General features: G+C 39.3%; 1 protein-coding gene and 1 non-coding gene across 5 annotated transcripts in view; one reads left to right on the top strand and one right to left on the bottom strand.

Annotated features, from left to right (window-relative positions):
• LOC145521646 (uncharacterized) overlaps positions 1–18,200 on the bottom strand; it is a 352,473-nt gene that overhangs the window by 280,943 nt on the left and 53,330 nt on the right. The window lies entirely within an intron of this gene.
• LOC145522136 (U6atac minor spliceosomal RNA) lies at positions 3,414–3,539 on the top strand. Its single transcript, XR_014065947.1, has one exon. It is a non-coding gene; the product is annotated as a U6atac minor spliceosomal RNA (small nuclear RNA).

Here is an 18,200-nt window from a genome sequence, read left to right as displayed (position 1 = left end):
GTATAGGTAGGAATTAGATAAGGTTAGCCAAAGGAGGAGGGCATGGATGAGGGCATGATTATATAAAGTTCACAAAGAGAGTTTAGCTCTAGAGTTAATGTAATGAAGTTTGAACTTTATCCTGTCCAAACTGGAAACCTGTTGAAAAGTTAGTACGTAGAAATATAGAAGTGAGAGTTTAGGCAGATCAGGCAAATAGTGGAGTGACTAACATAGTTGGAGTTAGGAAATTCTTGCCAAATTTCCTGAATTTGATGTTTGGCTCTGCCATTTGTAAGCTGAATGACCTTTGATCAGTTACTCATATCTCACACAAAAAATCTGTATGAATTTCCCATACAAAAAACATTTCGAAGGGATAATAATAGCATCTTTCTCATCATGTTTTTGTGACTAAAAAGGGTAAAACACTTGGCAGAGTGTCTGGACCAGAGAAAGTGACAATATAAATAATGACCATCATCACGTTGTTGGCAAGAAACTTTTGAAAACAAACTATGGAAATGGAGAAAAAACTGAATGGAAGGAAAAATGAAGAGTTGGCAAGACTAGTCTGGATGTAGGAAGTAAAAGAGAATGTAATATCAAAGTGGATTCTGGGTTTGGGGCCTGAGAAAACAGGTGGTATGACTAGTATTCATGAAAAATAATGCTAGTAGGAGGGAGGCAAGTAACCTCTTCACTGTACTCACTGTCTTTTGAAAGGCACTGGAATTCTCCCCAGGACCAGGTCAGACATAGGGATGGCTGCATAATTATCTCAGGGACTGCACTGGAACAGAAAATTGAGACTTTAGGGACTATGAAAGAGGATCATGTGTTGGAAGACGTGGTAGAATGATAGGTGAAGAATGAGAAGGAGAAATAAGAGAAACACAGACACTAGAATTAAGTATGAATAAAGGAACCGAGGAGCTTTCCAGGGGGCTCAGTGGGTGAAGAATCCACTTGCAATGTGGGAGATGTGGGTTTGATCCCTGAGCCAGGAAGATCCTCTGGAGGAGGGCATGGCAACCCACTCCAGTATTATTGCCTGGAGAATCCCATGGACAGAGGAGCCTGGGGGGCTACAGTCTGTCTGTTGGTCGCTCAGTCATGCCCACCTCTTTGCGACCCCATGGACTGCAGCCCACCAGGCTCCTTGGCCCATGGGATTTTCCAGGCAAGGATACTGGAGTGGTTTGCCGCAAACAGTCAGACATGACTGAAGCAACTGAGCACACATGTATGCAAAGGAATTGAGGCACCAGGAGGAAACTTAAACCTAGAACTGGAACTGAAATTGAACAGAAGATCAGGATTATTTCCTAAGGCAAAACCTTTGCTCTTGTGTTTTCTTTTGAAAGATCTTACCATTTTTTATAAATATTCAATATATTTTGAAACATTTATAAAATATGTATAGGTATAAGAAAAATCATAGTCAGAGATGTAGCTAGGTTTTATGGAGTCCTTAGGGCATTCTTTAAATAGAAGACACAATCAAGAACACAAAATTTGATACAAAATTGTGTTAGATAGGGACTTTCCTGGTGGTCCAATGGCTAAGGCTTCATGCTCCCAATGCAGGGGGGCTGGGTTCGATCCCTCGACAGGGAACTAGATCCCACATACTGCAACTAAAAAGATTAAAAGAGATTCTGTGTGCTGCAACTAATATCTGGTGCAGCCAAAGAAATAAATATATTTTCAAAAGTATTATATGTAAATATATATAATTAGAAGTAAAAAGGGCACTTCTTCAAAATTAAAAAATAAATCACAATAAATCACAAATTTTTAAAAAGCAAAGTGTTACAAGTTTTACAAATCTAGAAAAAACATATTTATTTAGTGGCTTATTTTTGCTTTATTTTTAGTTGTGTGATGGAGAAGCGCATCCCATAACTTCTCCATGGTTAAGGGTTTAACTAAAGAGTTTGCTCTAGCTCTGGGTGTGATTTTGATGAGAGATGATTGTGAGGAAAAGAATGAGGAGGCAATGGTAGGAGGTGGGGCAGCCCTCACGTTGCTTCCTATCAGTGCCAATCAAACAACGCAACTTGGCACTGTGGCTGAGATTTAGCCTGAACCGTGCATTGCTTCTGCCTAGAAATCCATCCCCTTCAGGGTTAGTCAAGCCATGCCTTTGTATTTGCCCACCATGCTGGACTGTGATATACAGCGAGCAGAGGAAGCATGGATGGGGAGTAGAGGAAGGAGGGAATAATTGGGGGGGAGGGTCACAGGGTGGAATCTTTGATGATAAGACCTTTCCTTCTGGAAGTCCTGAATAGAATAGCAGTGAAAACTGAGACAGATTTTGTAACCAGAATGTATTTATGTATATTTGGATAATTTAAAGATAGGGCTTCCCAGGTGGTGTTGGTGGTAAAGAATCCCGCTGCCAATGCAAGAGATGTAAGAGACCAGGGGGTGTGATTCCTAGGTTGGGAAGACCCCCTGGAGAAGGTCATGGCAACCGAATCCAGTATTCTTACCTGGAGAATCCCATGGACTGAGGAGCCGAGTGGGCTATAGTCCACAGAAAAGAGTCGGACACAACTGAAGCAACTTAGAATGCACACAGGTAATTTAAAATGATAGATAAATGTGTCTATTTATCTATTTGTCCACATATACAATGGAATACTAGTCAGCCACAAAAAAAGAGTGAAATTTTGCCATTTGCAACAACATGGATGGACCCGGAGGCATTATGCTGAGTGAAATCAATCAGACAGAAAACAACAAATGCTGTATGATATCACTTGCATGTGGAATCTAAGAAACACAACAAACTAATGAATATAACACAAAAGATGTAGGCCCACAGATATAGAGAACAAACTAGTGGTTACCAGTGGATAGAAAGATTATGCAGTAAAGAGGTGGGGGAGTGGGAGGTACAAACTAAAACTATTGTGTGTAAGACAGGCTAACAGGACGTATTGTATGACATAGGGAATATAGCCAGTAGTTTATAATAACTATAAATGAAGTATAACCTTTAAAATTGTGAATCACTATATTGTACAGTATATCATACATTGCATTGATCAAATTTTTTTGTGAAAAGAAACAAAGGAATACACGAACACACACAGATGCCCACATAAAACCATGTGGAGTGATATACATGAAACTATTTTTAACAGTGGTTACACTAGGGGAGTAGGTTTGGTATGGGGAAATGAGAAAGCTTTTATTTTTTTACTTAAGCCAGCCATTTTGCTGTTTACTCTTTACAATGAATATCTATTTTATTGAAACGAAATTTAAAGACTATATATAACCAGACACATGTAGAGCAGTGGATAAGACAAGTCAAGCTGGAGAAACCATCAGGTATTCTCTTCTTGTATCATCATTATCAGCTGCTCAGGGAAGAGTTTTCTATTTCATCACAACTTATGACAAACTTACCGTGAAATGTGCTATATGAAAGGAGAGAAGGTTAGCCCTCCCCTTGACAAGTATGGAAGAGACTCTCGGGCCTGACAATATGCATATGGTTAGGCTATTGCCACCTACTTTGTGGCATCTAATCACTGTTGGGCTTCCCTGGTGGCTCAGCTGGTAAAGAATCTGGCTGCAATGTGGGAGACGTGGGTTTGACCCCTGGGTTGGGAAGATCTCCTGAAGAAAGGATCTTGTATGTATGTGAGAGTTGGACTATGAAGAAGGCTGAGCGCTGAAGAATTAATGCTTTTGAACTGTGGTGTTGGAGAAGACTCTTGAGAGTCTCTTGGACTGCAAGGAGATCCAACCATCTATCCTAAAGGAGATTAGTCCTGGGTGTTCATTGGAAGGACTGATGTTGAAGCTGAAACTCCAATATTTTGGCCACCTGATGCGAAGAGCTGACTCATTGGAAAAGACCCTGATGCTGGGAAAGATTGAGGGCAGGAGGAGAAGGGGCCAACAGAGGATGAGATGGTTGGATGGCATCACTGACTCAATGGACATGGGTTTGGGTGGACTCTGGGAGTTGGTGATGGACAAGGAGGCATGCAGTGCTGTGATCCATGGGGTCTCAAAGAGTTGGACACACTGAGTGACTGAACTGAACTGAACCCACTCCAGTATTCTGGCCTGCAGAATTCCATGGACTGTATAGACCATGGAGTTGCAAAGAGTCAGAAACAACTGAGCAACTTTCACTTTCACTGCCGTGAAATAAAACTTTAGATTAAAAATCATAACAAAACCTGGGCAAAGAATCTGTTCTACTTCTTGTCATTTATATCATCAATCATACAGTAGTTAAATCCCAGCAATTGGCATCATATTAATCAGGTCATGATGGCTAGCTTTTTCTTATCTTTTACTCTCTCATTTTCTGATTTCTTTTCCAGTCCTAATCTAGCCCTAATTATTTGAAAGCTTTTTCAGTGAGCAACACTGAAATCTCCAGTCTTATTGAAAATGAATTAGACTATGAAAAAGTCAGAAGACTGATATTACAATGCTCCTCTTTATATATTTAAAGATTTTCTGAACAATATTAACTATAGCCTGTAACTTTAAGTTACATTTAGTCAGTCCTGAAAATGGAGATGTGCAAGTGGGTTCCAGATGGTAATTCAGAGTAATGCATGGTGCTAAAAATTTCCTGAGGGGTCGAAAAGCTCTCTTTGGGTTATTAGGGAAAGAAAATGGACTATTGTATGCACAAGGGATTTGGGAATGAAAGGTACTATAGAAATAATAGGACTAATTGTTATTACGTTATTAATTGTTATTCTGTTTTGATTGATTGGCTTCTATTTCAAGTCTTAGAAGATTTCAATTGTATAGAATTTTATGTAATTTCTTTCCTTAAAATCTTCACTTAATATCAATGATATTTTTCTCCCCACTTCCTCTGATAGTTCAGTGCTTAGAAACCATATGACGTTCAGTTCAGTTCAGTTCAGTCGCTCAGTCGTGTCCGACTCTTTGCGATCCCATGAATTACAGCACGCCAGGCCACTCTGTCCATCACCAACTCCCGGAGTCTACCCAAACCCATGTTCATCGAGTCGGTGATGCCATCCAACCATCTCATCCTCTGTCGTCCCCTTCTCTTCCCGCCCCCAATCCTACCCAGCATTAGGTTCTTTTCCAATGAGTCAACTCTTCGCATGAGGTGGCCAAAGTATTGGAGTTTCAGCTTCAACATCAGACCTTCCAATGAACACCCAGGATTGATCTCTTTTAGGATGGATTGATTGGATCTCCTTGCAGTCCAAGGGACTCTCAAGAGTCTTCTCCAACACCACAGTTCAAAAGCATCAATTCTTCAGCACTCAGCTTTCTTCACCGTCCAACTCTCACATCCATACATGACCACTGGAAAAACCATAGCCTTGACTAGACAGACTTTTGTTGGCAAAGTAATGTCTCTGCTTTTAAATATGCTATCTAGGTTGGCCATAACCTTCCTTCAAAGGAGTAAGCATCTTTTAATTTCATGGCTGCAGTCACCATCAGCAGTGATTCTGCAGCCCAAAAAAATAAAGTCTGACACTGTTTCCACTGTTTCCCCATCTATTTCCCATGGAGTGATGGGACCAGATGCCATGATCTTAGTTTTCTGAACGTTGAGCTTTAAGCCAACTTTTTCACTCTCCTCCTTCACCTTCATCAAGAGGCTCTTTAGTTCTTCTTCACTTTCTGCCATAAGGGTGGTGTCATCCGCATATCTGAGGTTATTGATATTTCTCCCGGCAATCTTGATTCCAGCTTGTGTTTCTTCCAGCCCAGCGTTTCTCATGATGTACTCTGCATAGAAGTTAAATAAGCAGGGTGACAATATACAGCCTTGACGTACTCCTTTTCCTATTTGGAACCAGTCTGTTGTTCCATGTCCAGTTCTAACTGTTGCTTCCTGACCTGTATACAGGTTTCTCAAGAGACAGGTCAGATGGTCTGGTATTGCCATCTCTTTCAGAATTTTCCACAGTTTATTGTGATCCACACAGTCAAAGGCTTTGGCATAGTCAATAAAGCAGAAATAGATGTTTTTCTGGAACTCTCTTGCTTTTTCGATGATCCAGCGGATATTGGCAATTTGATCTCTGGTTCCTCTGCCTTTTCTAAAACCAGCTTGAACCTCTGGAAGTTCATGGTTCACGTATTGCTGAAGCCTGGCTTGGAGAATTTTGAGCATTACTTTACTAGCAGGTGAGATGAGTGCAATTGTGCGGTAGTTTGAGCATTCTTTGGCATTGCCTTTCTTTGGGATTGGAATGAAAACTGACCTTTTCCAGACATTATAAGACAATAAAAATAATTTGTGAGTTAAAATTTACTTTAAAGACAATGGTATGGCTTATACTATACCTACCATTTTTACGTTAGACGAAGAAAAATATATAACACATATAGACAGACATGCTACTGCTGCTTAGTTGTTCAGTCGTGTCTTACTCTGTGTGACCCCATGGACTACAGCCTGCCAGGCTTCTCTGTCCATGGAATTCCCTGGGCAAGAAAACTGGAGTGGGTTGCCATGTCCTCCTCATAGACAGACACATATATTTATATAAATAAAAGCTTGTTTTTAAATTTGACTACAAAGTAATGTAACCTCATGATGGGTAATTTGGAAAACAAAGAAAAGGATAAATAAGAAAATATTTTAAACATTTCTAAAATATGTCAATTAAACAAGTCCTTAATAGTTCAGTATATTTTCTTCCAATCTTTTCTTTTAAATATTTGCTTACACACATGAGCATTCCATACACTTTTTCTTTTCAAAATTGAGATCATTTTCTCTTTGGGGATAGGGGAGCGGCATGCCCCACGGCTTGCAGGATCTTAGTTCCTCAACCAGGTATCGAACCCAGGCCTGGACAGTGAAAGCTCTTGAGTCCTAACCACTGGACCTCCAGGGCATTTCTGAGATCATATTCTAGCCATCATTTTATACCTTTTCTTTAAACGCATTCTGAGCATTTTTTTTGATGAGATTAAGCATTATTTGTAAAAATTATGCTTAATGAATATATAATAGTCATAATGTGGCTGTATTAAAATATTGATAAACATTTCATATTGTATCAGTTGGGGTTCTGATAGGAAGCAGGTGACCCAGTCAATTGATGCACTGACTAGAATTAATAAAGAGATGCTTTGCAAGTGTGAGTTCAGGGCCAAGGACACCAAGAAGGGATGGCAAAGTACCCAGGAGCCATGCCACACAAGCCTGAAGAGGGAGAGGGAAGCATGGTTACCAGGATCTGGAGAGCTGCGGCCATCAGAAAGGGTCTCCAGATAGAAGCTTTGGTGGAGAACTCAGCTGCTCCCAACCCCAGCCTGGCAGGGGCTTGTGAAGTCAAGGCTCCAATTTCTCTGTTTCTGCCTTCCAATCTCTTGCTTCTGCTTACCACTGAGCAAATCCAACCAGAAATCAAAGAGTAAGAAAATCAGCTGATGTTGAGAACAGAGAGCTCACCTGCTGCCTTGGGACAAGAGTTGGGTGGGAAAAGGTGGACAGTATATCTGAACTGGCAAATATTTAGCATACTTATTGTTTCCAGTGTTCCCCTGTCCCCACCTTTTCACTATTAGAGAAATAGAAAGAAAGAAAGTGAAGTTGCTCAGTCTTGTCCAACTCTTTGTAACCCCATGGACTGTAGCCTACCAGGCTCCTCCATCTATGGAATTTCTCAGGCAAGAGTACTGGAATGGGTTGCCATTTCCTTCTCCAGGGGATCTTTCTGACCCAGGGATTGAACCAAGATCTCCCACATTGCAGGCAGACGCTTTACCATCTGAGTCACCAGGGAAGCCAGAGCTTAGAGCAATAAGGTTGTAAAAAATACATTTGCAGGCTTGTTTTTCAGCTCTTTTAGATAAGTATCCTGACTATTACCCATCAGACTGCCCTGTCAATGATGTGATAATGGGAAAGTAAATTTGCATCAGGCATCCCATGCATGACTAAAATCATGTCATCTAATCAAGAATCAATTGTCCTTGTTTTGCTCCATAGCTGATATTAACAGGACCCACAGCATAGGATTTTTTGTTTCCTATCTAGACACACATCCCATGCTGCCAAACCCAAGTGGCATCTTATATCAGCAAAAGAGGCAAAGTCACAGACCACTGACCTCAAACCATCAATTTCAGAACTCTCTATTTCTGCCATTCAACAGAAAACAAGACAAAACCTCCAGGACAACAAAGGGAAGAACTCAGAGTTTTATATCTGTCCTTCATTGTTATTTTTCCTAAAAGGAACTCATGCCCTCCTCCAGGATATCTTCCCAACCCAGGGACTGAACCCAGGTTTCCTGCATTGCAGGCAGATTCTTTACTGTATGAGCCATCAGGGAAGCCTAAAAGGAACTCAACGTGCAGTTTAAAAGGAAGCCAGATTGCTGGAGAACATTTTAGTCTTTATAGTATGGGTTTTTAAAGTGTGGTTGGATTTGGCCCTGCAAGTAACTTACTCAAAATGTTGTGCTCAGTCGTGTCCGACTCTTTGTGACCCCATGGACTGCAGTCTGCCAGGCTCCCCTGCCCATAGGATTTCCCAGACAAGAATACTGGAGTGAGTTGCCATTTCTTCCTCCAGGGGATCTTCCTGACCCAGGAATAGAACCCACATGTCTTGGATCTTATGCACTGGTAGGCAGATTCTTTACTACCACACCAGCTGGGAAGTTACTCCAGTAACTTACTAACAGCAACTCAGTTTTATCCAGACATACTAAGAAAGAAGCACATTAAAATAATGACTCAGCCATTCACGTGTTATAGAATGTTGAATATAGTGGGGATCAAATCTCCTGCAGTTGCATGAAATGCTATTAGTATGAATTTTCATGATCTCTTCTGAAAAACCTCTGACAGAAAAATACTACATCAAATTGTCTCTTTCACCATAGGAGAGAAAACCATTTTAACTAAATAAGAGAATATTCTTGTCTTTCCTAATCCATCAAAACAGCTAACTGCAAGGGACAATTTCTTACTAAGGATTCGAGAAGACGGCAGCATGAAACTTTCACATCGCTCCTGATACATTACCAGGTTTGCGAAGCATTGGGAATCTTTTTCTTCCTTAATTTCCTCTCAAGAAATTCTTTAAAAGGCTGTATACAAATGGGAAGTTTTGAAGAAGATCGTTCTGTATATTGTACCTCAAAATATCAATACAGTGACAGTGTAGCACTCAGAAACTTGGTGATTTGATTCTCTTCTTTTGACTTTTGGAGCTGCTATAACAAAAACACACCGATATTCATCGACAAAATTCAGTTTTTGTAACAAACCTCTTTATAGAATCAACAGTGTAAGAATCCAGAGAAGTTTTACAAGGATTTCACACGGGAAATCTGATTTCTTTTCTTTTTCCTTACAAAAATGAATCCTAGTCCCAGTTTGATCCAGTAAATATAATTATTGAGAACTTTACAATATAATACATGCTTTATGTATATTTCAATGCTTTTATCTTTATTTTATATACTCAGGGTAATTAAGGACATTCACCAAAGTGAAAGTAGTTGAGGAAGTATTTTAACCTCTTTTTCTGTTCTATGAATAAGAGGAATTCTAATTTTAATTAAATGAAATTAATTAATTAAACATTATTGAATACAAACTATGCTGGAGAGAGTGATATTCACATTCAATGTGAATGGCAAATATGTAGAGATACTAAGATGCAAATGGTATAGTCTCTGTTCTCAAAAACTTTCAAATCTAAATAGTAGGATAAGACAAAAAGCATACTAACTACAAAACTGAATGTTGTAAGAGTTTTAAAATAGAAGAAAGAGGGAGAATCAACCAGAATTAAAATACAGAAATGGGCCAAGTGATAGGAAAAGATTTACATAAGTGACACCCATGGGTAAGGGTTTGGGAGTTTGGGTATTATGCACGTATGTATGTATGTATGTATGTATTTTTACTTTTTATCTTATAGAAATTTTAGAAGCACAGAAAGAGTATAGAGTTTTCATGTACCTTTCATGCAGCTTTCCCTAATGATGATATCTTATATAATTACAGTACATTATTATCAAAACTAGGAAATTGACATTTATACAAGACTTCTAAACTGTAGACATCCTTAGGTCTTATTTCACCAGTATTTACATGCACTCATGTGTGTGTGGGTTTCCCTGGTGGCTCAGACCATAAAGAATCTGCCTGCGATGCAGGAGGCCTGGGTTCGATCCCTGGGTTGGAAAGATCGCCTGGAGGAGGGTATGGCAACCCACTCCGGTTATTATTGCCAGGAAAATCTCCATGTACAGAGGAGCCTGGTGGGCTACAGTCCATGGGGTCGCAAAGAATCGAACATGACTGAGTGACTAAGTACATAGTTCTATGAAATTTTATCACATGTATAGATTTGTGGAACCATCAGCACACTCAGGACAGATCTATTCCATCACCATCAAGAAAATCCCTCATGTTACCCTTGAACAGTCACCCGTTCTCTTTAATTCTAACCCCTGGAAATCAATAACATGTTCATTGTGCCAATTTGGCATTTCAAGAATATTACATAAATAGAATCAAACAACGTGCAATCTTTTGTGCTTGGCTTTTTTCATTTGGTGTAATATCCTTAAGCCCGTAAGATGTACCTAAGTTGTTGCATGTATCAATAGCCCATTCTTTTTAGTTGCTGAATAGTATTGCATTGAATGGACATGTCACACTTTATTCATCTATTTACCAGTTGAAAAAAAGGGAAGGGCTGTTTTCACCACTGGGTTATTGAAGATAAAGCTGCTCTGAATGTATTTAGGTTTTGTTTGTGAATTTAAATTTTTATTTCCTTAGGACAAACATCTATAAGTGTGATTGCTGGGTCATAAATTGAATGTTTAAAGGTATAATTTTAATAAACGAATAGATATCCACCGCTATAATCATTCTTGTATAAGCATTATTTGTGAATATTCTTAGTGATTTGAAATAAGAATTAAAATTGCTTTGCCAGGGGGATATGCAGGTTTTAATTACTTTTAATAAATCCAAGAAAAGTCAAGCTAATTTCCAATATTTCGCACCAGAATTATGTGAGCAGGTCCATTCTTCAATTTTGAAATAATATGAGTATTATCATTTAAAAGTGTCACCAACCTAAAGTCCAAAATTGGTATTTTGTGTTCAGTTGCATTGTGATTGCTTATGAGGAGAGTATTTCTATTGAATAGTTGCATTCTTTGATGAACTTCCTATGTATCTATTTTGCCCAACTTTTGCATGGGGATTTTAAATTTTTTCTTACTGATTCTAAATATTTATGTGTGTGTATTTACACAAATAAAATAATATTTCTGAAAGTTTGTGTTTGCCTTTTAATCTTTTTAAAAATGCTTTTTGACATACATACATTTCATGCTGTTAAACAGGCCAATCTAACATCCTTTTTTAAATTTATGGTTTTTGCACTGAATATTATGCTCAAAATTTTTGCCCACATAAAGATTATATAGTGATTTACCAGCGTTTTCTCTAGTAATTTTGTACTTTTTATTTTAAACATACATCATTATGCTATCTGAAATTTATTTCAAAAGAAGACAACAGGTGAAGAACTAACTTTATTGTTTACCAGCTTTAGCCAGTGGTCCTAGCACCATTAAAAGAATATTTTGCTTTCCCCATTAATTTAAAGTGCTATCTTTATCATACACCAAATTCTGTATTTATTTAGGTATATTTCTGAATTTATTCTTCTCTTTCATTGGTCTCTTTTTCTATTCATGTATCAGTATTATATTTTATTCAATATTGACTTTGTGATACATTTTATAATCTACAGGTTAAGTTCACAACCATTACTTGATCAATTATGAAAAAAGTCATGTTGGAATATGAGGATTTTTATTACAGTTAGTAAAATGTTTAGATATATGTGGAAATGATTAACTTCTTTTCAATATGGAAAATTTTCGTTCAGTCTCTTAGTAAAGAAGTATTGCATATTACTTGCTAAGCTCGCATCTAGATTATTTTATTTTGGGGTGTCATTATGAACTGATCATTTTTTCATATTATGTTTTGACAAGTTATGCTAATATTATTATTAGTTTTCCATTAATTCATACATGAGATTATGCTATAGTGGGTTTTGCTAATTGTATATAAATACACTGTAAAGCTCTCCTTCATTCTCTATCCTCTAAAACCATTTAAGTAGCATGAGAATGGTTTATTCAGAGAGTGGGAATAAACCTGAATGGTTTATTCAGGAAGTGGGGGGTGGGAATCTACTCACACATCCAAGCAGGTGGGGTACCTAGGGCAAGGGGAGAGTCCTTCCTTGATACCTCTCTTCATTTCCTATACAATTATTTGTTTCCTGAGACTTCCAGTCTCTTCTTTAACACACTTTCCTGTTTTGCTTATATGTATTTTCTTGGAAAATGATCTATTTTCCTTAAGACTATCAAATATTTTTTAGCATAGAACTATACAAACTATTCAATTTGTGATTTGAAGGGGACGACAGAGGATGAGACGGTTGGATGGCATCACTGACTCGATGGACATGGGTTTGGGTAAAATCCGGGAGTTGGTGATGGACAGAGAGGCCTGGGGTGCTGCAATTCATGGAGTCGCAAAGAGTCGGACACGACTGAGGGACTGAACTGAACTGAACTTACATTTTTAATAAAAAAATTAGAACCGCTAATTGAATTCTTTCTGACGATAGTATTATGCAATTAGAAGCAAACATTAAAATACCTTTTGTTTAGGTCTAGTGAAAATTTTTTCTTTTCTTTTTTTTAAACCCATTTCCTTATTTTCCCCCAAAGAGGAACACTGAACTTATATCTGTTTCCACACACTTTTTTCTCTCTCTTGATTGTGATCTCTTTCACATTCTCTCTCTTCCAGTCCCCTTTTACCTCAGTTATGCCCAGCCTTTTTTCCCCTTCTCTCCACCTTCAAAAAGCAATTATAATTTAGAAAAGATTCAGAAAAATACATTCCCCAAAAGCTTCAGTTAATATATTCCTCACCACCTGAGCAGAATCATGATTCCTGTAAAGAAACAGACTCTGTGATTTCTGAGAACTCTACAGTCTGGCTCAACAGGGACCTTTCAGTCAGTCATATATGTCAGGGGTAACCTTGACTAACAGACAGAGGCCAAGTGAAGTAAGATTACTTATGAGCTCTTTCCCTGGATATTATTCTGCCTTCTGGCCTCAGTTATGTTTAGCTTAAGGAATATGGACAGAAACAAGTAATTTGGAATGAAAGATGAAAGTATGATTCCTGCTAATGTACAGAAGCTGTATTCATAGAGAAGACCTCATGTAGCCTTAAGCCTGTACTTGCTTGTTCTGTTTGATAGGTTATGATACAACTTGACACTTGACTGCTCTTCAAGTTGGGGGCTTTGGGATACAAGGGAAACAAATTGATTCAAATCACTGCAAGGAAAGATGGTTAGTGAAGGATGCACATAGTGGCAGAACTAGCAAACCACTAGAGCCCGAAGCTGTAAAACATTTTGCATAAATTGCTCTCCTATCCTCCCAGAAATGGTTCCTATCTTGAGTTGAGAACCCAGTTCCCATCAATACCTCCCCTGCTGTGCCTCCCAAGAAATGCATCACCTGATTCCTACCACCAAGGAGCTTGTAGTCAAACTATATGACCTCTAAAATAAGGAAAGGCCTCAAGATTGCTAGTTGTCTGAAACCCCACAGCAAAAAGCTTATTAATAGCAATGCCATTTAGGGGAATGTTTTGTATCTGGTGACTAGCAGAGGTAGGGACAAGCAAAGTAAAATTAGAAATTGTAAGGGAAAATATAAAATGGATTTTTTCATCAATGTTGCATTTATTGTATTTTTAAAAAAATCTTAGTACTTACTTGATAAATATTTTTTATCCCTACCTCAGCTTTCAACGCCACTTGAAGAAAACATCCTAGGATGTGTATGATTGTGCTCTAATTACAGTTGAGGGCACAGTGGCATGTGATTGTGGTATAATAACTAAAGCCCTGGAGTGCCTTTTTATTCCATTAAAAATGACCTTGGCTTTGGATCACAGAGCTTTTGCATTGATTTGTCTCTTTTGTGGTTTCCTCTCCACAGGTCTGCTTCCCCATACAGGGTGATGCATTGAATTGTGACACATGGGAGTCAGTGAAATTAACTATCTTTCCCGTGAGAAATAATTCATCATTCAGCATTTGCTATTAACATGCCTCTGCTGGGAGTGAATGAAGTCACATGAAGAGTATGGAAGTGGTGGAGCAGATGGGAATTACATAAATATAATTTAGTGCTCATGATGGAGACAACAGTAATTTTCTCATCTGCAAACAGGCAGCATTTGGGCTGCAGAAAAGATGTTGATACATTCAGTTGCTGTAAAAAGAAATGGCTGTAATTGCTTCTATGGAAATCATACCTATTTGAGGCTAATTTAAGTTTTGTTTTCTGCCTGTTTCAATAGAGTATTCTAAACCCTATGATTAATATTGGACCTGATCATGTTCTCTAGTAGAAAGACTTCTCTGATTTCTCTAGAATTGAGGACGTACCTCTGTTCTCAGCACAGGAAATGTGAATCTCAGACCACTACACCTCTGGACTGGATTCTTGTTTGGAGGAGCAGGAGCTAGAAGAGGTGACATGAGCTGGGATCAGTCAAACCAGTCTAAAAAATATCTATGAAGGGCTTCCTGCAAGCCAGATTTTGTGCATGCGATGGGGCCACAGCATAGATGAGAAAGTCCATGATGCTTATCTTCTCCAGCTTAGAAAGTACCCTTGAACCCAAGGGGACATGGGCCAAAGTGTTCACTGAAGTATTGTTTATAATAGTGAGAATTCAGAAATGAGCCAAATGCCTATCAATCAGACTGGCAAAATACACTATGTAATATCTACATGGTGGAAAACCATCCCAAATTTGTAAAGACTGAAGTAGATTTACAAGTGGAAAGACATCTAGGGCCTCTGATGCTAGAGAATAACCAACTCTACAAAGTGATATATCCAGTAGGAAATGCTACGTGAACATACATGATACTTTATATTTTCCTCCTAATCATCAGATGCAAGAGCTCTGAAAAAGTATTCTCCAAAGAGGGTCCTCCTGCTGCACGGTGACAGGAGAGCTGCTCATACTGGAGACGGGTCATTTGGTGATAGTCTGGTACCCCTCTCTCACGGCCCTCCACCAACTTCATGACTCTGGTTAACTTCAGGGAGTGCAAGGGACCAGGATTAAAGGTAATCGTCAAAGGGAGCTTTGGGTATTATCTATGAAGTTTTCATTCTTAAAGGTAATTATGTTAATAAATTAAATGTATATTAAATATTAATAATTTAATAGTAAGGTGTATTATATTTAATATACATTTAATTTATTAACATAATTACCTTTAAGAATGAAAACTTTGTAGATAATACCCAAAGCTAATAGTAAGGTGTAGGAGAAGGAAATGGCAACCCACTCCAGTACTTTTGCCTGGAGAATCCCGGGGATGGCGGAGCCTGGTGGGCTGTCGTCTATGGGGTCGCACAGAGTCGGACACGACTGAGGTGACTTAGCAGCAGCAGCAGCAGTAGTAAGGTGTAATTCCGGCTTTTGGGATGCCAATAATCCAGAGGAGAAACAGGTGTGTAACTGGGGCTTCCCAGCTGGGGCATTGGTAAAGAATCTGCCTGCCAATGCAGGAGATGCAGGTTCAATTCCTGGGTTGGGAAGATCCCCTGGAGGAGGAAATGGCAACCCACTCCAGTATTCTTGCCTGGAGAATACTGGATAGAGGAGCCTGGCGGGCTATAGTCCAAAGGGTCGTAAAAAAGCTGGATATGACTGAGCACTCACGCTCTCTAACTCAAATAATTCTGATGGTCCTTGCTTTCCTTGACAACTAACTACTTGCGGTAGGGTTATGGTGGCAGGGTGCGGAGATCTGTCTCTCTGCTTCTTGGAGGAGGAGGGATTTAGTGAAAGTGTCCTCAGTGAAAGAAGACTTTCTACTCCACAGCTTTCTGGGCAGCTCTGGTAGTCTCACTAGCTGTCATCCATCAACCCAACCATGTCAGAAGACGTAATCCAGGGGACAAGAGGAAGGGGCTGGTGGAAGAGCCAGAGAAAGGCTCTAGCCTGTACTCATTAGGAATGAAAGTAGAAGTTGCTCAGTTGTGTACGACTCTTTGAAACCCCAAGGACTATATAGTCCATGGAATTCTCTAGGCCAGAATACTGGAGTGGGTAGCTGTTCCCTTCTCCAAGCCATCTTCCCAACCTAAGGATCAAACCCAGGTTTCCCGCATGGCAGGTGGATTCTTTTTACCAGTTGAGCCACCAAGGTAGCGCATTAGGAATGGCTTATCTGCAATTACATAAAATTAACCCTGTTTATCTAAAGCCAAAGGGAATGAACTGGTGGGTTATTAGAGGTTCACAGCCTCACAGAAGGCTGGAGGACTAAACTTGGAAAATATAGACAGGAACTAAGCACATGGAGGCAGGAGTGGGGGTGGTAATGATGCAGGAGAGTTCAAAATCTCTCACTCAGCAACAGCTGCCTGAACACGAATAAGATCTAATAACCCCATCATCTTTGTCCTGGGTTGACTCTGACTGGTCCAGATTAGGTCACGTGCACTTGGATGTCAGAGAGGAGAAAGGGAGAAAACAGTCCTCAGCTAACACAGTGGATGATGGCATCCATAAACACAGACTAGGAGCGGGGGTCCCCCAAATAGGAATGCGGTGGGAATGATGGAAAGTCCAGAGAGGCAGTGGGTACTAACTGGTTATTTAATAAGTACAAGGTGCTGTTCTAAGCACTTAATAGGAGCATTATTTAACTTAATAATTACAAGAACTCTGTTGGTTACATATTATCACTGTTATTATTCCTATGTCACAAAGGGATTAAAAAACTTTCTCCAAATGGCATATGCTGACTTGGTGGTCTAGCTCCTAAGACTATATTTTTAATGACCTGCTACTGCAGATATCCACTCTCTGTCCCTTCCTTGCCTACCCCCCCATCCCACTATTTCCCATAGGAATATGGAACATTTTAAAACACTGAATAGGAAATGTGTAAGACACATTATCCTGAAAGCAACCAAAAGGGTTTTCATAGCTGTAATCTCAGTTCTGCTTGTCACATCTCCAAATTGAGGGTGAGAAAATATTTTGATTATTTTTTCTATTGTTAAAGGAAGCAATCATAAATTCTATGACTTGCCTAAATGCCCTCTTCATTAGAGCACTAAATTGAGACAAGAACTCAGAACCACTGAACTAACATTCATCCCTATTGTCAGAAAATAATAACTGCCTCCTTCAGTCAGGTTTCTAGAACCAGTCCTCATTTTAAAATAGACTTTATAAACCATACATCAGGCTAATTCATTAATCTTCCTTGTTTAAAACTGCCCAATGGTTCCCATCATACTTAGAGTACAAACTTAACTCCTACTCAGGGCTACAAGCATTACGGGAGGACCCCTGCCTCTGGGCCTCATCTCTTTCCACTCTTTCCCATGTTCTTTGTCTTATTCTTATTTCCAAATATTCCAGACTAGCTTCTACCTTAGGACTTGAGCCACTGTACCTTCTGCTAAGATCCCCAGGAAAAGGAAATGGCAAACCACTCCAGTACCCTTGCCTGGAAAATCCCATGGACAGAGGAGGGGGATTACAGTCCACAGAGCCGCATAGAGTCAGACATGACTGAACACATGGCACTTGTCATCATATCCCTCTGCGAGGAATGTTCCTGGCCTACTCTTCACATGGCTGACTTCTTGCTCTTCAGCTCTCAACTTAGATGACATCTGGAAGAGAACTTTCCTGACTAAACCTGAACTAAAGTAACCCTACCTCCTAATCCCTCCACCCTGTGTTAATCTCCCGATAGCATTTATCAGCCTGAGATTTTCTTGTTTATCTCTCAGCTTATTCTTGAATGATGGAGTCTCTTCTCATGAATGTAAAGTCCCAAAGGGCACTGATCCTGTCTGTCCTATTTAAGACCATCTTTCCAGCCAGCACCCTCAAATGTATGTGGGATACAAGTGTTCATAGAATAAATTTCCAGTCTACCCAAAGATTCAGGTTTTCCCTTTACCTCCCAAAGGCCAAATAATTATCTGGATGGGCTTGGAAAAATTCCTCTACTTTTATAGTTTGAGAAGCTGGGACAAAATTTAAAGTAACCTGCCTGAGTTCATAGCAAGTTTGCAGTAAACATGAAC

This window comes from Giraffa tippelskirchi, chromosome 9 (genome assembly GCF_054371585.1).
Source record: "Giraffa tippelskirchi isolate mGirTip1 chromosome 9, T2T-mGirTip1v1.2.pri, whole genome shotgun sequence".
Lineage (NCBI taxonomy): Eukaryota > Metazoa > Chordata > Mammalia > Artiodactyla > Giraffidae > Giraffa > Giraffa tippelskirchi.
This window is presented reverse-complemented; position numbering and strand designations above follow the sequence as displayed.